Source organism: Saimiri boliviensis, chromosome 2 (assembly GCF_048565385.1).
Source record: "Saimiri boliviensis isolate mSaiBol1 chromosome 2, mSaiBol1.pri, whole genome shotgun sequence".
Classification (NCBI taxonomy): Eukaryota; Metazoa; Chordata; class Mammalia; order Primates; family Cebidae; genus Saimiri; species Saimiri boliviensis.
In genome coordinates this window covers 116,727,048-116,752,471 of record NC_133450.1, presented here as the reverse complement: position 1 = coordinate 116,752,471, position 25,424 = coordinate 116,727,048, and the positions used below count along the sequence as shown (strand labels likewise).

The following is a 25,424-nucleotide window of genomic DNA, read 5'->3' as shown; positions in this document are numbered from 1 at the left end:
TGAAGTGGTTTATCAGTTTCAGGAGATTTTGGGCTGAGATGATGGGGTCTTCCAGATATACAATCATGTCATCTGCAAATAGAGACAATTTGATTTCCTCCTTTCCAATTTGGATACCCTTTATTTCTTTTTCTTGCCTGATTGCTCTGGCTAGAACTTCCAGTACTATATTGAATAGGAGTGGTGAGAGAGGGCACCCTTGTCTAGTGCCTGATTTCAAAGGGAATGCTTCCAGTTTTTGCCCATTCAGTATGATATTGGCTGTTGGTTTGTCGTAAATAGCTTTTATTGTTTTGAGATACGTTCCGTCAATACCTAGTTTATTGAGGGTTTTTAGCATAAAGGGTTGTTGAATTTTGTCAAAAGCCTTCTCTGCATCAATGGAGATAATCATGTGGTTTTTGTCTTTGGTTCTGTTTATGTGGTGAATTACGTTTATGGACTTGCGTATGTTGAACCAGCCTTGCATCCCCAGGATGAATCCTACTTGATCATGGTGGATGAGCTTTTTGATATGCTGTTGTAATCGGTTTGCCAGTATTTTATGGAAGATTTTTGCATCTATGTTCATCATGGATATTGGCCTGAAGTTTTCTTTTCTTGTTGAGTCTCTGCTGGGTTTTGGTATCAGGATGATGTTTGTCTCGTAAAATGATTTGGGAAGGATTCCCTCCTTTTGGATTGCCTGGAATAGTTTCAGAAGGAATGGTATCAGCTCCTCTTTGTATGTCTGGTAGAATTCGGCTGTGAACCCATCTGGACCTGGGCTTTTTTTGGGTGGTAGGCTCTTTATTGCTGCCTCGACTTCAGACCATGTTATTGGTCTATTCAGGGTTTCGGCTTCTTCCAGGTTTAGGCTTGGGAGGATGCAGGTGTCCAGGAATTTATCCATTTCTTCCAGGTTTACTAGTTTATGTGCATAGAGTTTTTTGTAATAATCTCTGATGATGGTTTGGATTTCTGTGGAATCTGTGGTGATATCACCTTTATTGTTTTTTTATTGCATCAATTTGGTTATTCTCTCTTTTCTTTTTTATTAATCTGGCTAGTGGTCTGTCTATTTTGTTGATCTTTTCAAAGAACCAGGTCCTGGATTTATTGATTTTTTGAAGAGTTTTTTGTGTCTCTATTACCTTCAGTTCTGCTCTGATCTTAGTTATTTCCTGTCTTCTGCTAGGTTTTGAGTTTTTTTGATCTTGCTCCTCTAGCTCTTTCAATTTTGATGATAGGGTGTCAATTTTAGATCTCTCCTTTCTTCTCATGTGGGCACTCATTGCTATATATTTTCCTCTAGAGACTGCTTTAAATGTGTCCCAGAGATTCTGGTATGTTGTGTCTTCGTTCTCATTGGTTTCGAAGAACATCTTTATTTCTGCCTTCATTTCATTGTTTATCCAGTCAACATTCAAGAGCAAGTTGTTCAGTTTCCATGAAGCTGTGCGGTTCTGAGTTAGTTTCTGCATTCTGAGTTTTGCCGAGGAGTGATTTATTGCCAATTATGTGGTCAATTTTAGAGTAGGTGTGATGTGGTACTGAGAAGAATGTATATTCTGTGGATTTGGGGTGGAGAGTTCTGTAAATGTCTATTAGGTTTGCTTGTTCCAGGTCTGTATTCAGGTCCTGGATATCCTTGTTGATTTTTTGTCTGGATGATCTGTCTAATATTGACAATGGGGTGTTAAAGTCTCCCACTATTATTGTGTGGGAGTCTAAGTCTCTGTAAGTCATTAAGAACTTGTCTTATGTATCTGGGTGCTCCTGTATTGGGTGCGTATATATTTAGGATCGTTAGCTCTTCTTGTTGCAGTGATCCTTTTACCGTTATGTAATGTTCTTCTTTGTCTCTTTTGATCTTTGTTGCTTTAAAGTCTATTTTATCAGAGATGAGAATTGCAACTCCTGCCTTTTTTTGCTCTCCATTTTCTTGGTAGATCTGCCTCCATCCCTTTATTTTGAGCCTTTGTGTATCCTTGCATGTAAGATGGGTTTCCTGGATACAGCACACTGATGGGTTTTGGCTTTTTATCCAATTTGCCAGTCTGTGTCTTTTGATTGGGGCATTTAGTCCATTGACATTTAGGGATAGTATTGTTATGTGTGAATTTGATACTGTCATTTTGATGCTACCTGGCTGTTTTGTTGGTTAGTTGATGCAGATTCTTGATTGTGTTGAAGCTCTTTTACCATTTGGTGTGTTTTTGGAGTGGCTGGTACTGGTTGTTCCTTTATATGTGTAGAGCCTCTTTCAGGAGTTCTTGTAGAGCAGGTTTGGTGGTGATGAAATCTCTGAGTGCTTGCTTGTTCACAAAGGATTTTATTTTTCCTTCACTTATGAAGCTTAGTTTGGCTGGATAGGAGATTGTGGGTTGAAAGTTCTTTTCTTTAAGGATGTTGAATATTGGCCCCCAATCTCTTCTGGCTTGTAGGGTTTCTGCTGAGAGATCTGCTGTGAGTCTAATGGGCTTCCCTTTGTGGGTAACCCAACCTTTCTCTCTGGCTGCCCTTAGCATTTTCTCTTTCATTTCAACCCTGGTGAATCTGACGATTATGTGCCTTGGGGTTGCTCTTCTTGAGGAATATCTTTGTGGTGTTCTCTGTATTTCCTGGATTTGAATATTGGTCTGCCTTGCTAGGTTGGGGAAGTTTTCCTGGATAATATCCTGAAGAGTATTTTCCAGCTTGGATTCATTCTCTTCATCACATTCAGGTACACCTATCAGACGTAAATTAGGTCTTTTCACATAGTCCCACATTTCTTGAAGATTTTGTTCATTCCTTTTTGTGCTTTTTTCTCTGTTCTTGCCTTCTCTTTTTATTTCATTGAGTTGATCTTCGACCTCTGATATCCTTTCTTCTGCTTGGTCAATTCGGCTGTTGAAGCTTGTGCATGCTTCACGAAGTTCTCGTGTTGCGTTTTTCAGCTCCATCAATTCACTTATACTCCTCTCTATGCTGTCCATTCTCGTCAGCAGTTCGTCCAATCTTTTTTCAAGGTTCCTATTTTCTTTGCGTTGGGTTAGAACATGTTCTTTTAGCTCATTGTAGTTTCTTACTACCCACCTTCTGAAGTCTGATTCTGTCATTTCATCACCCTCCTTCTCCGTCCGGTCTGGTTCCCTTGCTGGTGAGGAGTTGTGATCCCTTTTAGGAGGAGAGGTGTTCTGGTTTCGGGAGTTTTCATCCTTTTTGCGCTGGTTTCTTCCCATTTTTGTGGGTTTATCCACCTGTTGTCTGTCTCTGTCCCAGGGAGTTGGAGCTTTATGGGTTTCCGTTGCACTACTGCCTTTTTTGATTTTTCTTTCAGGTCTGACCCGCCCAGCTAGCAGCACGCCTAGCCACTGCCTGCCCTCAGGGCTTTGCTGAGCTGCTGTGGGCTTCGCCCAGCTGCCCTGAGCTCTTCCCTGTAGTCCTTTTTATAAGGGCGTAGTTAGAACTGTCTCCGCAATGGTGGCCCCGCCTCTGTTATGGTGGACTCTCTCTGTTGTGGCAGGTTGCCTCGGCAACGGCGGGTTGCCTCGGCAACGGCAGCCTGCCTCCATAGTGGTGGAGAGTCTCAGTAATGGCGGAAGCCCCTCCCCCACGGAGCCGGATCCTCTGGGTTCAGCTGTGCTTGGTTTGAAGGGCTCAACCCAGAGGGTTTCCAATTACTGTTTTTGTTTTCATTGTTGTTGGGGGTGGAGGGGTGTGACCAATGGAGCCTCATCACCTGGCTCCCTGACTCAGAGTCTTTTCTTTTAAGTTGAAGGACCCTGCGTTCAGGTCACCTGCTGAAAAGGCGCTGGGATCTCCCGTGCTGCGACTCACGGAGTCGGCTCGAACTGTGGCGCCGGCTCCTGGCGGATTTTTTGCCTAGGAATCTCCTGGCCTGACTCGCTATTTCAGATGAATGGGCAACTCTGCCGTCTCAGGGCTCTGCTCGCCAGCTAAGAGGGCTCCCAGACCAGTGGCTTTTGTATGGAGAACCGAAGCAACAGGGCGTGGTCACAGCAGCCGCGTGGGCGGAATCAGCCCCACAGGGGCCAAAACAGCCCCACCGGCTGGGACTGCGACGCTGGCGACCCCTCTGCCTGGGTATCTCCTGGTCTGTGGGCAATAAGAGTTCGTCTGGAAATGCGGCGTCCACTCACCCTCTGCACTTTCACTGGGAGCTGAAGTCCTGAGCTGTTCTTAGGCGGCCATCTTCCCAGCATTCCCCAGTTTTCTTGGCAAATCTTACAAATTTTTCTTCTATTTGAACTGTTATGAAATTTAATTGGGTTTCAAAAAGCAAACTAGACCGACTTTCAAGATGGCCGCCTAAGAACACCTCAGGACTTCAGCTCCCAGTGAAAGTGCAGAGGGTGAGTGGACGCCGCATTTCCAGACGAACTCTTATTGCCCACAGACCAGGAGATACCCAGGCAGAGGGGTCGCCAGCGTCGCAGTCCCAGCCGGTGCGGCTGTTTTGGCCCCCGCGGGGCTGATTCCGCCCGCGCGGCTGCTGTGACCACGCCCTGTTGCTTCGGTTCTCCATACAAAAGCCACTGGTCTGGGAGCCCTCTTAGCTGGCGAGCAGAGCCTTGAGACGGCAGAATAGCCCATTCATCTGAAATAGCGAGCCAGGCCAGGAGATTCCTAGGCAAAAAATCCGCCAGGAGCCGGCGCCGCGGTTCGAGCAGACTCCGTGAGTCGCAGCACGGGAGATCCCGGCGCCTTTTCAACAAGCGACCGGAACGCGGGGTCGTTCAACTTAAAAGACTCTGAGTCAGGGAGCCAGGTGATCAGGTTCGGTTGGTCCCACCCCTCCACCCCCAACAACAACGAAAACAAAAACAGTAATTGGAAACCCTCTGGGTTGAGCCCTTCAAAACAAGCACAGCTGAACCTGGACGGTCCGGCTCCATGGGGGAGGGGCTACCGCCATTACTGAGACTCTCCACCGCTATGGAGGCAGGCTGCCGTTGCCGAGGCAACCTCCCACAACAGAGAGAGTCTGCCATAACAGAGGCGGGGCCACCATTGCCCAGACAGTTCTAACTACGCCCATATAAAAAGGACTACAGGGAAGAGCTCAGGGCAGCTGGGCGAAGCCCACAGCAGCTCAGCAAAGCCCCTGCGGGCAGGCAGAGGCTAGGCGTGCTGCTAGCTGGGCGGGTCGGACCTGAAAAAAAAAATCAAAAAAGGCAGTAGTGCAACAGAAACTCATAAAGCTCCAACTCCCTGGGACAGAGACAGACAACAGGTGGATAAACCCACAAAAATGGGTAGAAACCAGCGTAAAAAGGATGAAAACTCCCGAAACCAGAACACCTCTCCTCCTAAAAGTGATCACAACTCCTCACCAGCAAGGGAACCAGACCGGATGGAGAAGGAGGGTGATGAAATGACAGAATCAGACTTCAGGAGATGGGTAGTAAGAAACTACAATGAGCTAAAAGAACATGTTCTAACCCATCGCAAAGAAAATAGGAACCTTGAAAAAAGATTGGACGAACTGCTGACGAGAATGGACAGCATAGAGAGGAGAATAAGTGAATTGATGGAGCTGAAAAACGCAACACGAGAACTTCGTGAAGCATGCACAAGCTTCAACAGCCGAATTGACCAAGCAGAAGAAAGGATATCAGAGGTCGAAGACCAACTCAATGAAATAAAAAGAGAAGGCAAGAACAGAGAAAAAAGCGCAAAAAGGAATGAACAAAATCTTCAAGAAATGTGGGACTATGTGAAAAGACCTAATCTACGTCTGATAGGTGTACCTGAATGTGATGAAGAGAATGAATCCAAGCTGGAAAATACTCTTCAGGATATTATCCAGGAAAACTTCCCCAACCTAGCAAGGCAGACCAATATTCAAATCCAGGAAATACAGAGAACACCACAGAGATATTCCTCAAGAAGAGCAACCCCAAGGCACATAATCGTCAGATTCACCAGGGTTGAAATGAAAGAGAAAATGCTAAGGGCAGCCAGAGAGAAAGGTCGGGTTACCCACAAAGGGAAGCCCATTAGACTCACAGCAGATCTCTCAGCAGAAACCCTACAAGCCAGAAGAGACTGGGGGCCAATATTCAACATCCTTAAAGAAAAGAACTTTCAACCCAGAATCTCCTATCCAGCCAAACTCAGCTTCTTAAGTGAAGGAAAAATAAAATCCTTTGTGAACAAGCAAGCACTCAGAGATTTCATCACCACCAAACCTGCTCTACAAGAACTCCTGAAAGAGGCTCTACACATATAAAGGAACAACCAGTACCAGGCACTCCAAAAACACACCAAATGGTAAAAAAGCAGCAACACAATCAAGAATCTGCATCAACTAACCAACAAAACAGCCAGGTAGCATCAAAATGACAGCATCAAATTCACACATAACAATACTATCCCTAAATGTCAATGGACTAAATGCCCCAATCAAAAGACACAGACTGGCAAATTGGATAAAAAGCCAAAACCCATCAGTGTGCTGTATCCAGGAAACCCATCTTACATGCAAGGATAAACAAAGGCTCAAAATAAAGGGATGGAGGCAGATCTACCAAGAAAATGGAGAGCAAAAAAAGGCAGGAGTTGCAATTCTCATCTCTGATAAAATAGACTTTAAAGCAACAAAGATCAAAAGAGACAAAGAAGGACATTACATAATGGTAAAAGGATCACTGCAACAAGAAGAGCTAACGATCCTAAATATATACGCACCCAATACAGGAGCACCCAGATACATAAGGCAAGTTCTTAATGACTTACAAAGAGACTTAGATTCCACACAATATTAGTGGGAGACTTTAACACCCCATTGTCAATATTAGACAGATCAACCAGACAGAAAATCAACAAGGATATCCAGGACCTGAACACAGACCTGGAACGAGCAAACCTAATAGACATTTACAGAACTCTCCACCCCAAATCCACAGAATATACATTCTTCTCAGCACCACATCACACCTACTCTAAAATTGACCACATAATTGGCAATAAATCACTCCTCAGCAAATGCAAAAGAACAGAAATCATAACAAACAGTCTCTCAGACCACAGTGCAATCGAGTTAGAACTCAGAATGCAGAAACTAACTCAGAACCGCACAGCTTCATGGAAACTGAACAACTTGCTCTTGAATGTTGACTGGATAAACAATGAAATGAAGGCAGAAATAAAGATGTTCTTCGAAACCAATGAGAACGAAGACACAACATACCAGAATCTCTGGGACACATTTAAAGCAGTCTCTAGAGGAAAATATATAGCAATGAGTGCCCACATGAGAAGAAAGGAGAGATCTAAAATTGACACCCTATCATCAAAATTGAAAGAGCTAGAGGAGCAAGATCAAAAAAACTCAAAACCTAGCAGAAGACAGGAAATAACTAAGATCAGAGCAGAACTGAAGGAAATAGAGACACAAAAAACTCTTCAAAAAATCAATAAATCCAGGAGCTGGTTTTTTGAAAAGATCAACAAAATAGACAGACCACTAGCCAGATTAATAAAAAAGAAAAGAGAGAATAACCAAATTGATGCAATAAAAAACGATAAAGGGGATATCACCACAGATTCCACAGAAATCCAAACCATCATCAGAGATTATTACAAAAAACTCTATGCACATAAACTAGTAAACCTGGAAGAAATGGATAAATTCCTGGACACCTGCAACCTCCCAAGCCTAAACCTGGAAGAAGACGAAACCCTGAATAGACCAATAACATGGTCTGAAGTCGAGGCAGCAATAAAGAGCCTACCACCCAAAAAAAGCCCAGGTCCAGATGGGTTCACAGCTGAATTCTACCAGACATACAAGGAGGAGCTGATACCATTCCTTCTGAAACTATTCCAGACAATCCAAAAAGAGGGAATCCTTCCCAAATCATTTTACGAGACAAACATCATCCTGATACCAAAACCCGGCAGAGACTCAACAAGAAAAGAAAATTTCAGGCCAATATCCATGATGAACATAGATGCAAAAATCTTCAATAAAATACTGGCAAACCGATTGCAACAGCATATCAAAAAGCTCATCCACCATGATCAAGTAGGATTCATCCCGGGGATGCAAGGCTGGTTCAACATACGCAAGTCCATAAACGTAATTCACCACATAAACAGAACCAAAGACAAAAACCACATGATTATCTCGATTGATGCAGAGAAGGCTTTTGACAAAATTCAACAACCCTTTATGCTAAAAACCCTCAATAAACTAGGTATTGACGGAACGTATCTCAAAACAATAAAAGCTATTTACGACAAACCAACAGCCAATATCATACTGAATGGGCAAAAACTGGAAGCATTCCCTTTGAAATCTGGCACTAGACAAGGATGCCCTCTCTCACCACTCCTATTCAATATAGTACTGGAAGTTCTAGCCAGAGCAATCAGGCAAGAAAAAGAAATAAAAGGTATCCAAATTGGAAAGGAGGAAATCAAATTGTCTCTATTTGCAGATGACATGATTGTATATCTGGAAGACCCCATCATCTCAGCCCAAAATCTCCTGAAACTGATAAACAACTTCAGCAAAGTCTCAGGATACAAAATCAACGTGCAAAAATCACAAGCATTCCTATACACCAGTAATAGACTTCAAGAGAGCCAAATCAAGAACGAACTGCCATTCACAATTGCTACAAAGAGAATAAAGTACCTAGGAATACAACTAACAAGGAACGTAAAGGACCTCTTCAAGGAGAACTACAAGCCATTGCTCAACGAAATAAGAGAGGATACAAACAGATGGAGAAACATTCCATGTTCATGGTTAGGAAGAATCAACATCGTGAAAATGGCCATACTGCCCAAAGTAATTTACAGATTCAACGCTATTCCCATCAAGCTACCAATGACCTTCTTCACAGAACTGGAAAAAAACACCTTAAACTTCATATGGAACCAAAAGAGAGCCCGCATAGCCAAGTCAATTCTAAGCAAAAAGAACAAAGCAGGAGGCATCACACTACCGGACTTCAAACTATACTAGGCTACAGTAATCAAAACAGCATGGTACTGGTACCAAAACAGAGATATAGACCAATGGAACAGAACAGAGGCCTCACAGGAAATACAACATACCCACAACCATCTGATCTTCGACAAACCTGACAAAAACAAGCAATGGGGAAAGGACTCCCTGTTTAATAAATGGTGTTGGGAAAACTGGCTAGCCATGTGCAGAAAGCAGAAACAGGACCCCTTCCTGACACCTTACACCAAAATTAACTCCAGATGGATTAAAGACTTAAACATCAGACCTAATACCATAAAAACCTTAGAAGAAAATCTAGGCAAAACCATTCAGGACATAGGTGTAGGCAAGGACTTCATGACCAAAACGCCAAAAGCAATGGCAACAAAAGCCAAAATAGACAAATGGGACCTAATCAAACTCCACAGCTTCTGCACGGCAAAAGAAACAGTCAGTAGAGTGAATCGGCAACCAACAGAATGGGAAAAAATTTTTGCAGTCTACCCATCTGACAAGGGGCTGATATCCAGAATTTACAAAGAACTAAAGCAGATCTACAAGAAAAAAACAAACAAGCCCATTCAAAAATGGGCAAAGGACATGAACAGATACTTTACAAAAGAAGACATACAGGAGGCCAACAAACATATGAAAAAATGCTCATCATCACTGGTCATCAGAGAAATGCAAATCAAAACCACATTGAGATACCATCTCACACCAGTTAGAATGGCGATCATTAAAAAATCGGGAAACAACAGATGCTGGAGAGGATGTGGAGAAATAGGAACACTTTTACACTGTTGGTGGGAATGTAAATTAATTCAACCATTGTGGAAGACAGTGTGGCGATTCCTCAAGGACCTAAAAATAGAAATCCCATTTGACCCAGCAATCCCATTACTGGGTATATATCCAAAGGATTATAAATCATTCTACTACAAGGACACATGCACACGAATGTTCATTGCAGCACTGTTTACAATAGCAAAGACCTGGAACCAACCCAAATGCCCAACGATGATAGACTGGATAGGGAAAATGTGGTACATATACACCATGGAATATTATGCAGCCATCAAAAACGATGAGTTCACGTCCTTTATAGGGACATGGATGAACCTGGAAACCATCATTCTCAGCAAACTGACACAAGAGCAGAAAATCAAACACCGTATATTCTCGCTCATAGGCGGGTGTTGAACAATGAGAACACATGGACACAGGGAGGGGAGCACTACACACTGGGGTCTGTTTGGGGGAAATGGGGGAGGGGCGGGGGGTGGGGAGGTGGGAAGAGATAGCATGGGGAGAAATGACAGATACAGGTGAGGGGACGGAAGGCAGCAAAGCACACTGCCATGTGTGTACCTATGCAACAATCTTGCATGTTCATCACATGTACCCCAAAACCTAAAATGCAATAAAAAAAATAAAAATAAAAAATAAAAAAAAACAAAAAGCAAACTAACAAACATCCTGCCCTCATTTTTATATTAATACATAAACATATGTAATATATATTAATTCAAGAAGGATCTGTATTATTATGATACAAGTCTTCCCATCTAAGAGCATATCATGGTTCTCCATTCAAGTTTTATATTTCTTAATTAAACTTTGCAATTTTTTTCTTAGAGGTTATGTACCATTGTTAAATTTATTCTTAGGTACTTCATATACCTTTTACTATCAATTACATATTTTTCTGTTTTAATTTCTAACTGGTGCTTATTCAATTGTTAATTTATTCAATAGAAATGTATCAAACACATAATTTTTATCTAGAACAGTTTTAGATACTATCAATTAAACAGCAAACAACATTGATAAATTCCTTGTACTTGATCAGCTTATATTCAGATGATGAGAGGCAGTATACACACACACACACACACACACACACACACACACACACACCCAGGTGGTCATAAGTGCTGTGCCAATAATTTATTTTAAATCAAATTCCATGTTAGGTTACCTAAGGAAGACTACCTACCTGTAAAATAGATTCTAATTCCTGAGTCTTGAAGTACTCAAATTTTGAGAGACAGGCAAAGAAAAATAGGCCTGTAGGGTAGACAAATAAAAACTGACCAGTGAGACAGGAAGAAAATTGTCATGTCTGGTATCTTTAAAGCTAAATGAAGAGTATTTTCTTTTAATATTTAAATTTTTATTTATTTTTAATTATATATATTTTATTGCACTTTAGGTTCTGGGGTACATGTGCAGAACATGCAGGAATGTTGCATAGGTACATACATGGCAATGTGGTTTGCTGCCTCCATCCCCCTGTCACCTATATCTGGCATTTCTCCCCAGGTTATCCCTCCCCAATTCCCTACCCCACACTGGCTCTCCCCTAGTTCCCCCATCCTACCCTCCCTGTGTCCTTGTGTTCTCATTGTTCAACATCTGCCTATGAGTGAGAATATGTAGTGTTTGATTTTCTGTTCTTGTGTCAGTTTGCTGAGAATGATAGTTTCCAGATTCACCCATGCCCCTACAAAGGACATGAACTCATCCAGTTTTATGGCTGCATAGTATTCCATGGTGTATATGTGCCACATTTTCCATAGCCAGTCTATCATTGATGGGCATTTGGGTTGGTTCCAGGTCTTTGCTATTGTAAACAGTGCTGTAGTGAACATACGTGTTCATGTGTCTTTATAATACAATGATTTATAATCATTTGGATATATACCCAGTAATGGAATGGCTGGTTCAAATGGAATTTCTATTTCTAGGTCCTTGAGGAATTGCCACACTGTCCTCCACAATGGTTGAACCAATTTATAATCCAAGCAACAGTGTAAAAATGTTCCTATTTCTCTACATCCTCTCCAGCATCTGTTGCCTCCAGATATTTTAATGATTGTCATTGTAACTGGCATGAGATGGTATCTCAATGCGGTCTTGATTAGCATTTCTCTAATGACCAGTGATGCTAAGCATTTATTTTCATATATTTGTTGGCCTCACGTATGTCTTCTTTTGAAATGTGTCTGTTCATATACTTCACCTACTTTTGAATGGGTTTATTTGTTTGTTTTCTTGTAAATCTGTTTTAGTTATTTGTAGATTCTAATATTAGCCCTCTGTCATATGGGTAGATTGCAAATTTTTTTCCCCATTCTGTTGGTTGACGGTTCACTCTAATGATTCTTTCTTCTGCTGTACAGAAGCTCTGAAGTTTAATTAGATCCCATTTGTCTATTTTAGAAACAAACAAACAAAAAAAAAAAAACCAGAAAACCAATGGGCTTTTGTTGCCATTTCTGTTGGTGTTTTCGTCCTGAAGTCCTTGCTTATGCCTATGTACTGAATGGTTTGGCTCAGGTTTTCTTCTAGGGTTTTTATAATATTATGTCTTATGTTTAAGTCTTTAATCCATCTGGAGTTAATTTTAGTGTAAGGTGTCAGGAAGGGTTCCACTTTCAGCTTCCTGCACATGGCTAGCCAGTTTTCCTAACACCATTTATTAAACAGGGAATCCTTTCCCCATTGCTTGTTTTTGTCAGATTTATCAAAGATCAGATGGTTGTACATGTGTGGCATTGCCTCGGAGGCTTTTGTTCTGTTCCATTGTCTCTGTTTTGGTACCAGTGCCATGCTGTTTTGATTACTGTAGACTTGTAGTATAGTTCAAAGTCAGGTAGCGTGATGCCACCAGCTTGGTTCTTTTTGATTAGAATTGACTTGGCTATGCAGGCTCTCTTTTGTTTCCATATGAAGTTTAAGGTGTTTTTTTTCCAGTTCTGTGAAGAGGGTCATAGGTAGTTTGATGGAGATGGCGTTGAATCTATAAATTACTTCAGGCAGTATGGCCATTTTCACAGTATTGATTCTTGCTAACCATGAGCATGCAATGTTTTTCCATCTGTTTGTGTCCTCTTATTTCATTGAGCAGTGATTTGTAGTTCTTCTTGAAGAGATCCTTTACATCCTTTGTTAGTTGTATTCCTAGGTATTTTATTCTCTTTGTAGCAATTGTGAATGGCAGCTCATTCTTGATTTGGCTCTCTTTAAGTCTGTTATTGGTGTATAGGAATGCTTGTGATTTTTGCACATTGATTTTATATCCTGAGATTTTGTTGAAGTTGCTTACCAGCTTAAGGAGATTTTGGGCTCAGAGGATTGTGTCTTCTAAATATACAGTCATGTCGTCTGCAAATAGAGACAATTTGACTTCTTACTTTCCTAGTTGGATACACTTTTTTTTCTTGCCTCATTGCTCTGTCTAGAACTTCCAATACTATGTTGAATAGAAGTTTTGAGAGAGGGCATCCTTGTCTAGTGCCAGATTTCAAAGGGAATGCTTCCAGTTTTTGCCCATTCAGTATGATATTGGCTGTGGGTTTGTTGTAAATAGCTTTTGTTATTTTGAGATACATTCCTTTGTTACCTAGTTTATTGAGCGTTTTTAGTGTAAAGGGCTGTTGAACTTTGTTGAAGGCCTTCTCTGCATGTATTGAGATAATTATGTGGTTTTTGTCTTTGGTTCTGTTTATGTGGTGGATTACATTTATAGACTTGCATATATTGACCCAGCCTTGCAATCCCAGGATGAAGCTTACCGGATTGTGATGGATGACCTTTTTGATGTGCTGTTGCAATTGGTTTGCCAGTATTTTATTGCAGATCTTTGCAGCTGTGTTCATCACGAATATTGGCCTGAAGTTTTCTTGTTGAGTCTCTGCCAGATTTTGGTATGAGGATGATGTTGGTCTCATACAATGAGTTAGGGAGGATTCCCTCTTTTTGGATTGTTTGGAGTAGTTTCAGAAGAAGCGGTACCAGCTCCTGTTTGTATGTCTGGAAAATTCGGCTGTGAACCCATCTGGGCCTGGGTTGTTTTTTATTGGTAGGCTATTAATTGATGCCTCAACTTTAGCCTTTGTTATTGGTCTATCTATTCAGGGTTTTGACATCTTTCTGGTTTTCTCAGATGGTAGTTTGTATTTCTGCAAAATTGGTAGTGATTTCCCCTTTATCGTTTTTCATTGCATGTATTTTATTCTTCTCTCTTTTCTTGTTTATTAATCTGGCTTAGTGGTCTATTTTGTTGATCTTTTCAATAAACTAGCTCCTGGATTTATTTTTGAAGGGATTTTTTTTTTGTCTCTATCTCCTTTAGGTCTGCTCTAACCTTAGTTGTTTTGTATCTTCCGCTAGCTTTTGAGTTTTTTTTTTTTTTTATCTTGCTCCTCTAGCCCTTTCAATTTTGATGTTAGGGTGTCAATTTTACATGTCTTCTTGCTTCTCATGTGGGTATTTATTGCTATAAATTTTCCTCTAGACACTGCTTTTGATGTGTCTCAGAGATTTTAGTGCATTGTGTTTTTGTTCTTGTTGGTATCGAAGGACATCTTTATTTCTGCCTTCATTCCATTTTTTATCCAGTCAACATTCAAGAGCCAGTTGTTCAGTTTCCATGATGTTCTGTGGTTCTGAGTTAGTGTCTTAACCCTGAGTTCTAATTTGATTGCCCTGTGGTCTGAGAGACTGTTTGTTATGATTTCTGTTCTTTTGCATTTGCTGAGGAGTGACTTACTTCTAATTATGTAGTCAGTTTTAGAGTAGGTGTGATGTGGTGCTGAGAAGAATGTATATTCTGTGGATTTGGGGTACAGAGTTTTATAAATGTCTATTACGTCTGCTTGGTCCAAATCTGCATTCAAGTCCTGGATATCCTTGTTGACTTTCTGTCTCATTGATCCATCCAATATTGTCAGTGGGGTGTTAAAGTCTCCCATTATCATTGTGTGGGAGTCTAAGTCACTTTGTGGTTCTTTAAGAACTTGCTTTATGTATCTGTGTGCTCCTGTATTGTGTATATATATAGGATAGTTACCTCTTCTTGTTGCATTGATCCTTTTACCATTATGTAATGCCATTCTTTGATTCTTTTGATCTTTGTTGGTTTAAAGTCTATTTTTTCAGAGAACAAGATTGCAACTCCTGCTTTTTTCTGCTTTCCATTTGCTTGGTAAATCTCCTTCCTTCCTTTTATTTTGAGCCTATGTGTATCCTTGCATGTGAGATGGGTTTCCTGGATACAGCACAGTGAAGGGTTTTGACTTTTTATCCAGTTTGCCAGTCTGTGTCTTTTGATTGGGGCATTTAGCCCATTTATATTTAAGGTTAATATTGCTATGTGTGAATTTGATCCTGCCATTTTCATGCTAGCTGGTTGTTATGCTCATTAGTTGCAGTTTTTTTCATTGTGTCGATGCTCTTTACCATTTGGTACATTTTTGGAGTGGCTGGTACAGGTTGTTCCTTTCTGTGTTTAGTGCTTCTTTCAGGAGTTCTTGTAAGGCAGGCCTGGTGGGGATGAAATCTCTGAGCAATTGCTCTTTGTAAAGGATTTTATTTCTCCTTCACTTACTAAGCTTAGTTTGGCTGGATATGAAATTCTAGGTTGAAAGTTATTTTATTTAAGGAATTTGAATATTGGCCCCCACTCTTTTCTGGTGTAGGGTTTCTGCCGAGAGATCCACTGTGAGTCTAATGGACTTCCCTTTGTGGGTAACAAAACCTATCATTCTGGCTGCCCTTAATATTTTTTCCTTCATTTCAACCCTGGTGAATCTGACAATTATGTGTGTTGGGGTTGCTCTTCTTGAGGAATATCTTTGTGGTGGTCTCTGTATTTCCTGGACTAGAATGTTGGCCTGCCTTACTAGGTTCGGGAAGTTTTCCTGGATAATATGCTGAAGAGTGTTTTCCAGCTTGGTTTCATTTTTTCTGTCATATTCAGGAACAACTATGAAATGTAAATTAGGTCTTATCACACAATCCCATATTTGTCAGAGGCTTTTTTCATTTCTTTTTACTCTTTTTTCTCTCATCTTGCCTTCTCATTTTATTCCATTGAGCTGACATTCAATCTCTGATATCCTTTCTATTGCTTGGTCAATTTGGCTATTGAAACTTGTGTATGCTTCGAAAAGTACTTGTATTGTTTTATTCAGCTACATCAGGTAATTTATATTCTTCTCTAAGCTGTTTATTCTCATTAGCATTTTATCAAACCTTTTTTCAAGGTTCTTAGTTTCTTTGCATTGGGTTAAAACATGTTCTTTTAGCTCAGATAAGTTGTTATTACCCACTTTCTGAAGCCTGTTTCTGTCAATTTGTCAGACTCATTCTCCATCCAGCCTTGTTCCATTACTAGTAAGGAATTGTGATCCCTCGGAAGAGGAGAGACATTCTGGTTTTTGGTGTTTTCATCCTTTTTGTGCTGGTTTCTTCCCATCTTTGTGGATTTATCTACTTGTGGTCTTTGTAGTTGATGACTTTAGGATGGGGTCTCTGAGTGGACATCCTTTTTGTTGATGATGAAATTACTTCTTTCTGTTTTTTAGTTTTCCTTCTAACAGTCAGGACCCTCTGCTGCAGGACTGCTGGAGGTCCACTCCAGACACTGCTTGCCTGGGGATCGCCTACAGCAGCTGCAGAACAATAAGGGTTGCTGCCAGTTTCTTCTTGTCTTATCTTTGTCCCAGAAGGATACCCACCAGATGTCAGCCTGAGCTCTCCTTTCAGAGGTGTCTCTTTGGATATATATGGGTTGCAGAGCTGCTTGAGGAGACAGTCTGTCCCTTGTAAGAGCTCAAGTGCTGAGCTGTGAGCTCTGTTGTTCTGTTCAGAGCTGCTGGGCAGGTATGTTTAAGTCTGCTGGAGTGGAACTCATAAACGCCTTTTTTTCCCAGGTGCTCTGTCCTGGAAAGGTGGGGCTTTATCTGTAAGTTCCTGACATGCTGCTGCCTTTTTCAGAGATGCCCTGCCCAGCGAGGAGGTAGCCTATTCACAGTTTGCCAGTAGAGGTGTTGCTGATCTGCTCTGAGTCTGCCCAGCTGCTGTGTGAACTTCCTTGTGGTTTTGTTTATAGAGGTCTAGTTAGAACTGCCTCAGTAATCACAGTCTGCCTCAGTTATGGGGGACAGTCTCTGTAATGGCAGACTGCCTTGGTAGTGGTGGACTGCCTTGGTAATGGCAGACTGCCTCAGTAATGGCAGATGCCCTTCCTCCCACAGAGCTGGACCATCCCAGGTCCAGCTGTGCTTGCTGTGAAACTCAATCCACAGCATTTCAGATTGCTGGTCTTTGTGGGGGTGGGAACTGCTGCGCCAAATCACCTGGCTCCCTGTTTCTGCTCCCTTTTTTTCAGTTGAATGGGCAATTCTGTCTTCCAGGTGTTCCTGGCACCAGTTGAAATGGCACCCAGATTTGTGTGAGTTTTTGTGCGCAGACCCGCAGTGCAAGCTGAAACAGCTGTGCTGGAGACTTGTGGTGCTTTTCTGCCTGGGAATCTCCTGGTCTGTGGGCAGTATAAAATTTGTTTGGAAATGTGATGATCACTCGCCCTCTGCATTCTCATTGGGAACTGCATTCCAGAGCAGTTCCTATTTGGCCATCTTGGATCCTATTGATTTATTTTTGAAAAAGCCTATAGCACATGGTATTCCCAGGTGATCTCCCATCCAAGAACTAACCAGACTCAAACCTGCTTAGCTTCCAAGATCAGATGAGGTTGGGCACATTCAGGGTGGTATAGCTGTAGATGAAGAGAGTGTTTTTGAAAAAAAGGGAGTGTTCAACTTTGTCTAATGCTGTTGAGAAATCAAATAAGGTGAAAATATAAAATTAAATGTAAAACAATAGAAAAATACTCATGTAGCCAGGCATTCTAAACAGAATATAATGACTCATTTAATTGTCATAATGACATGAGTTAGACACTGTTGTTTCCTTATTTGAGAGAACTAAAGCAGAGAATGTTTAAGTGTCTGGGGTTACTAAAAAGCTCCTCAATGATAGACACACAACTGATCTTTATTATCATTTCAAAGATTTTAGCTGATTCTGTAAGGTTTTCTAAAATATAATTATATAATCTGTGAATAATGTCATTGCTTTTGTAGTGCTTTAGTATTGTGCATATCATTTTGCATTTGATAGAACCTTGAAAACAATGCTAGTAGTGACTAGAAGCATTCCTGTCTTATTACTAACAATATTAGAAAAGGTTTTAACATTTCTTTACTTGACTTGGTGCTTGTTTGGCTTTGGTAAATACTAATTAATGTACATAGAAATGTTTCTTCAAATTATTTTTTAACTATAGGCTTTACAAATTAGTTATAGCAAATGGAATTATGTCAAGCATTTTGTCTTTATCTATTAATATAATCTTGTTCCTTTTAAATCACTCATATTGATAGACTTTCTACTATTAAACCATTTATACATTTCTAAACTAAATCTGATTGGTAGAAAATAATTATTTAAAGTTATATTCTTGTATTTGTTTTGCTATATTTAATTTAAACATTTTACTTTTAGATGCTGGATCTAGCTTAGTTACTTTGTAATCATATTAATATTTCTACAGAAAAGTGTTTGAAGAATACTTAGGAAGTCAGGTTTTTCTACCAAATCAATTTTTGGAAAAAGCCTTTTGGCTTTTTGGGGGATACTGCAACTGTATAAGAATTGTATGCTTCTTAAAGTTACATCTGCGCCTGATATTCTACTTTTTTTAATGGTAAAATGTTAACATCTTTTATAATTATTGCTATGCTCAAAATTTCTATTCTTGGATCAATATTTAATATTTATATTTTGTTGGGAATATATCCATTTTCCTCTTTTTCCATTTATTGCTTTAATGTAGAGATGACAAATCAATCAAGCTTTGGAGTTTTGAAGATATCTAGGGTCTTGGATGAAAAAGAACATCTGTAAAGGAATCAAAAAACAAAAAGACAAAAAGCTACAAGGAAAATTTTGTTACAGTAGGATCATATGAGTTAAAGAAAAATTTCAAATGAATTAATCTTGCTCTAGGTCTGAATTTACATAAAGATTTGTACCCATTTTATCTGGACTTTTAAGTTTGAATTGGGCTGTCCGTATTACTGATGTCTGCTAGACAGTGTGTCATACAAAGAGGGAAGCTTATAATACCAAATTAATCTTACCAGTGTCCTTGAATCTGCAATCACTTAAATTCAGTTTATACTCCTAAAGAGACACTACAAAAAGGGACTTAGGGAGAATTCAGAAGTGACTTGGGATAACCACTGATTTAAGAGAAATCAAACAAACCTTTCAGCATTTCTTCTATTTTCTTTTTTCCCATAAGACAGGTTCTCATTCTGTCACCCACGTGGGAGTAAAGAGGTAAAATCATGGTTCACTGCAGCCTCACCTCCTGGGTTCAGTTGATCCTTCCACCTCAGAGTCCCATGTTGCTGGGACTACAGGCATAAGGGCCGTGTTTGGCTCATTTATTTTTATTTTTGCAGAGATGAGGGTCTCAATATTTTTCCCAGGCTGGTCTTGAACTCCTGGGCTCAACCAGTCCTCTGGCCTTCACCTTCTGAACTGCTGGGATTACAGGTGTGAACTACTATTCATGCCTATTTTTGTTTTCTTTATGATTCCATTGATCTTGAGTCAACACTCTTCATGGTACTTGATCCAGAATCAGGGTATTGAGATGCACTCTGTCCACTACATTACTGATACTTTACTTTCAAGATTAAGATGGGAAAATTTAGAGTTTTTAAGTCTTGAGAATAACAGTTTTGAAAAATTCAGTCAGTAATGTTGAGACACACTTGGGAATTGTAAAGCAGAATTAACTACAGTTGAAATTTGTACTAGTTTCCTTCATGTTAATTTAATATTAAATTCATATTCTTCTTATTTTTGGGGCCAGAGTTACTGAGAGAAATCAATTACAGGAAGAAAAACATCTAATAACTTAAATCCCCAGTGATCAACTAGTTTATGTATTATTTTGTTAATAATCCTGAGGCTTTTAGATTTAGAATTTATCAGGAAGGATTAGTAGAATGTTGCAATTTGCAACCTTCATTATGAGAGTTATATTCGGACTTACATGTTTCTACCAGTTTGTAAGTCACTGTACAGTATTTCAGAAAAAATATATATTTCTAAAACCCTTTAAGTTCCTATAGTCATTTAAAAAAATATATTTTTAATATTTTACTTTAAGTTCTGTGATACATGTGCTGAACGTGCAGGTTTGTTACATAGGTCTCCATGTGCCAATGGTGGTTTGCTGCACCTATCAGCCCATTATCTAAGTTTAAGCCCTGCATATATTGGGTAAAGGGGAGAGAGAGCATTAGGACAAATAACTAATTGGTTTTAATTTACTCTTGATTTGAATAGCTTGTCCTTCCCCAAACTCCCATTTTAGAGTTTGAATTGTTTTTAGATGTTAATTTTTCTTTTCTTGCTGACCATGGACTAGACAAATAAATATTGACTTTCAGTAGTTTACTTAAACTTCTGGTTCCTGAAAAACAAAGGGGTCTTCACAGTTGAAATAAAGACAGGTTTACATTTCATCCCATTAATCTGTTTATCGAAACACACCCACCATACAGATGTTTCTAGGCAAAAAGCATCTGTTAGTGCTATTTACCTCCTTATGCAAAGGCTTCACAAAAGGAGCATTTTTCAATCAAAAGTTGCTCTTTTCCTTGGCAGTCATATCCAGCCAAAGTTTAAAGATTGTGTTAAAAGATCATTCAGTGATCTTTTATTTGTAATCAACTATTAATATATAATTTTTAAAGAAGTCTGAAGTAGACAAAATGCAAGGTCAGTAGAAGAAAAAAACATCTGACAAGGTTGAGTCCTTGTTCATGTCTTGTTTTCAGTCTGTCTCACTTACTCTCCCATGTAGCATTATTCTCTTTGGTACTGCCTGACTGAGATTCCCGACTTGATGAAACATAGAAACACTCCATTTTGTGGCAAAATTTCTGTGTTTTGTTAGTAGGTCATGGAAATGACATTTGGGATAACAAACCATCAGAAAGAGGCAAGAAAGAAAATCAAGAATAAATGAAAGAAGTGCTGGGTAGCAGCACTGGGAAACATGATTTGGGGGTAAAATACAGATTTCCATAGTGTGAAAAGTGTAAGGTCCTTTTTGGAGGCCTCTGTAAATCCTATACTTCGTTATAGAATAATTCCCTTAGCATGCTTCAGAATATTTATTTGTTTCAATTCACTTTTAATTATTTATTTTTTCCAAGTATTAGGTAAGTTTAATTTAGAAGGAGCTTAAGATACTTGGACAGCCTCAAAATCATGGCTATATAGTTCCTTTTCTCAAGAAGAACTCTCTTTCTTGGCTTAAGTTCTCTTGGTGCATTTCCTAATCATCTCAATTGTAATTGATCCTGTGGATACTCTCTCAGGAAATGTTTTTAAACAACTCACCTGCCTTTGGTATGGGTTTCTACGTAATCTAGGGACTTACATACATATGTTACCTCTTCTTCCCCCATTGACCAAGTACCAAGCATCTTGGGGGTTAGTCTTATTTCACATCCATTTTGAAAAAAGGCAGCAGGTAATAAATTAGTAAATAAATAACCATGACTGTGGTTACTGACTAGATATTGGTTATCTTTGTATGACTTGCAGCACCTGTGGAAGCCACAAATAAAGCTTAACAAAGATAATTTATACTGTGCTTTAATCCCACTCCCAAACACCCTTCATATTGACTGACATCTAAGTGACTGTTCTGATATACAAATTATTAAACATTATTCCCTCACATAAAATTCTCTTGATAGAGATCTGCCTTGCTCTCTGTCCTCTATCCTCAGCTACCATGGCACTGCATGCTCTTCACAGTGGGTAGATACATAAAATTTAGTCTGAGTCCTCACATGCTCTCTCAGGCTCTTTTGCTAGTCTGAGCCATTTTGCCTGCTGTTACCTTAGTACAGAATATCTATTTTTCTTCCATGTCCTTTGTGTCATTTAAAACTCATTTAGTTAATTAGAATTTTTTTCCAGATGTCCCACTTTACCTCTTGACTTTAGTTCCCAGGTATAGTCTTCCCCTAGAATATCTTTTGTATGTATCTTTGGCCAAGATTTAAAAATGTAGTATGATAATTGTTGGTTTACTTGACTAATTTCTCCTAGGAGAATTTAGAACTTCTGAAGATACTATGTAGTCTAGTGCTTAGCAGAGTACAGCCACATAGTAGATTCTTGATAAATAACATTGACTGGATACTGCCTTTTGCACAAATCTAAGGCATTCTAAAACAGAGGATTGGGAAAGTCATTGAACAACTCTCAGAAAGAACATACAAACATATGTGAAATGAATATAAACATAGCATTATAGTAATCAAATTGTTTTTAGTGTGATAGGAGCTTCAGGAAAGTAATGTTATATTTTTTAAAGAAGTGTGAATAGTACTATCAAAATCTTATAACTGCCAGTCATCTGTTTTAAGCCAATGGCTCTTAACAAGGGCTCTGTATCACTTTTAGTATTCCAAGATTAGGTATAGTCTGGCTCCTGGGCATATGTAATATCACCAAGTTTTCTACAATATTCTTATGTGTTCTCAGTAAAAAAAAATTTATGGAAGTTTATCAAATTTTTGAATAAATCTCTTTAGTCAAAAGCAGTCAGCATGCCAATGTCAGCTTCATCTTTTTCCACTCTAAAATTATTCAGCTGTCCGCAAAACACTTGTATTGCTGTAGACACGTAGATATCAAAATATTTTTGATTCCAGTGTTGATACTATGCCTGCCTTAAGATCCAGAGAAAGAATTAACCATTATTATTTTTTAAAATTTATTTAAATTTAAGGAGTTCACAGATATTTTACTTAACACAGAGGTTAAATGTGGGCTTTTAGTGTAACAATCACCTGAGTGATGTACATTATACCAACTAAGTAATTTTTATCCTTTATCCCCATTTCATTCTCCCACCCTTCTGAGCCTCCAGTGTCTGTTATTCCACACTCTATAGTAATGTGTACACATTATTTAGTTCCCACTTACAAGTGAGAACATGTGGTATTTTACTCTCTGTTTCTGAATTATTTCACTTAAGATAATGGCCTACAGTTCCATCCATGTTACCGCAAAAAAAAAAAAAAAAAAAAAAAACAACACACATTTTATTCATTTTTATGGCTGCATAATATTTATCTGTATATATACATATATTCTCATATTTTATCCAGTCATCTCTTGAAGGGCATTCAGATTTATTCCATATCTTTTCTTTGCTATTGTGAATAGTGCTGTGATAAACATGTGTGCATATCTTTTTGATATAATGAGATAACCTATAATGGAATTGTTGGATCTAATAGTTCTATTTTATGTTTAAAAAAAATAGCCATACTTATTTTCCTTAGAAGTTGTAGGAATTTACATTCCAACTGACAGTATGTAAGCATGCCCCTTTCTCTGCATCCTTGCCAACCTCTGTTATTTTTTGACTTTTTAGTAATAGCCATAATGACTGGTATAAGATAAATATCTCACTGTGGTTTTGACTTGAATTTCTCTGATGATTAATGATGTTAGGCATTATTTTCATATGCTTCTTGGCCATTTAGTATGTCTTCTCTTGAAAAATGTCTGTTTATATCCTTTACCCACTTTTTAGTGGGGCTATTTGATTTTGCTGTTATTGTTGAGTTGTTCAAATATCTTGTAAATTTTGGATATTTTCCTTATGTTAGGTGCATAGTTTCAAACACGTTCTTCTGCTCTGCAGGTTGTCCATTTATTTTGTTGATTGTTTTGCTGTGCAGAAGTTTTTTAGTTTAAATAAAATCCAGTTTTCAGTGTTTGGTTTTATTGCTTGTGCTTTTGCAATCTTAGTCATGAATTCTTTGCATAGAAGAGTTTCACATTGGTTTTCTTCTAGTATTTTTATAGTTTCAGATCATACATTTAAGTCTGTAATTCATCTTGAGTTGATTTTTGTGTATGATGAGAGACAGGATTCCAGTTTTACTCTACTGCTTATGGAAATCAAATTTTCCTGGCTATTAATAATAAATATTAACATTATTATTTATTAATACATAATAAATTAATAATAAATTTTCTATTTATTAAATAAGGTATATGTTTCCCCAGTGTATATTTTTGTTGGCTTTGTCAAAGATCAGTTTGCCGTAGATACGTAGCTTTATTTCTGGCTTCTTTATTCTGTTCCTTTGATTTAGCTGTCTATTTTTATGTCAGTACCATGCAGTATTGGTTACTATAGCCCTGTAGTATAATTTGAGGCTAGGTAATGTGATACCTCTACCTTTGTTGTTTTTGCTTAGGATTTCTTTGGCTATTCAGGCTTTTCTTTTCATTATATTTGAATTTTGGCATTATTTTTTCAAATTCTGTGAAAAAAATTACATAGATTCACTTTATTTATTCTTCCTTTATTAATGGAGAACTCTAGCAAAGTATACTAAGTCCTTGGGCAGGCATAACAGCTCTGACTGAAAAAATCTGTGATAGACTGGACAAGGAAAATGTGGCACATATACACCATGGAATACTATGCAGCCATAAAAAGCGATGAGTTAGTTTCCTTTGTAGGGACATGGATGAATCTGGAAACCATCATTCTTAGCAAACTGACACAAGAACAGAAAATCAAACTCTACATGTTCTCACTCATTGGCAGGTGTTGAAAAAGAACACATGGACACAGGGAGGGAAGCATCACACACTGGGGTCTGTAGGGGGGAACTAGGGGAGGGACAGTGGGGAGTGGGGAGTTGGGGACGGATAACATGGGGAGAAGTGTCAGATATAGGTGATGGGGTTGGAGGCAGCAAACCACATTGCCATGTATGCAACAGTTCTGCATGTGCCGCACATGTACCCCAGAACCTAAAGTGTAATTATATATATAAAAGCAGGCACTAAATGCCCATCCCTTTTTACCTTTATATATCTATATATCTTTTTGATATAATGATACAACCTATAATGAGATTGTTTGATCTAATAGAATTTCTGTTTTTAGTTTTTTAAAAGATAGCCATACTTTTTTTCTTTAGAAAGAAAAAGAAAGAAGAAACAAATATACATGCATGTGGACAGGAGCTACAGAGAAGATTTCTAAAAGCCGCCTCCAAGACCAATTCAGGTCCTAGGGGGGAAAAATGTACAACACTGAATTCTAAGAAGGCTGAGCAGATACATCAAGGACAACACATGGTTTGGAGGCATGAAACCAAACAGTGCCTTCCCAATACTCTACACCCAGAGGGACACAAATGCGTGTCATCTTGACACAAGATCACCCCTCCATCGGCAGGTGTCACAGCTCCCTCAGTAATTAGTTCCTGAGTCAAACATTGTAGATCTTTTGTCTTTTGGGGGAATTCTTAGTCGTAAATTTAGGATTCCATCACTTGTTTAAAGCAAAGCCACTCGTAGCCGAGGGTTATGGTGTGTGTCTGTAGTCCCAGCTGCTCAGGGGGCAGAGGCAGGAGGATTGCTTAAGCCCAGAAGTTCGAGGCTGTAGTGAGCTATGATTGCACCACTAGTCATCCACAAAGTGAAAGGCAGGCAGATCTAAGAGAAGAAAGACAGCTGAGGCAGATTCATATCTTTCCTGACATGGATG

General features: G+C 39.1%; 1 long non-coding RNA gene and 1 pseudogene across 1 annotated transcript in view; one reads left to right on the top strand and one right to left on the bottom strand.

Moving 5' to 3' along the window:
- LOC141582750 (uncharacterized) overlaps positions 1 to 25,424 on the top strand; it is a 260,745-nt gene that overhangs the window by 175,517 nt on the left and 59,804 nt on the right. The gene's annotated exons all lie outside the window — the stretch shown is intronic.
- LOC120361434 (5S ribosomal RNA) lies at positions 17,406 to 17,524 on the bottom strand (annotated as a pseudogene).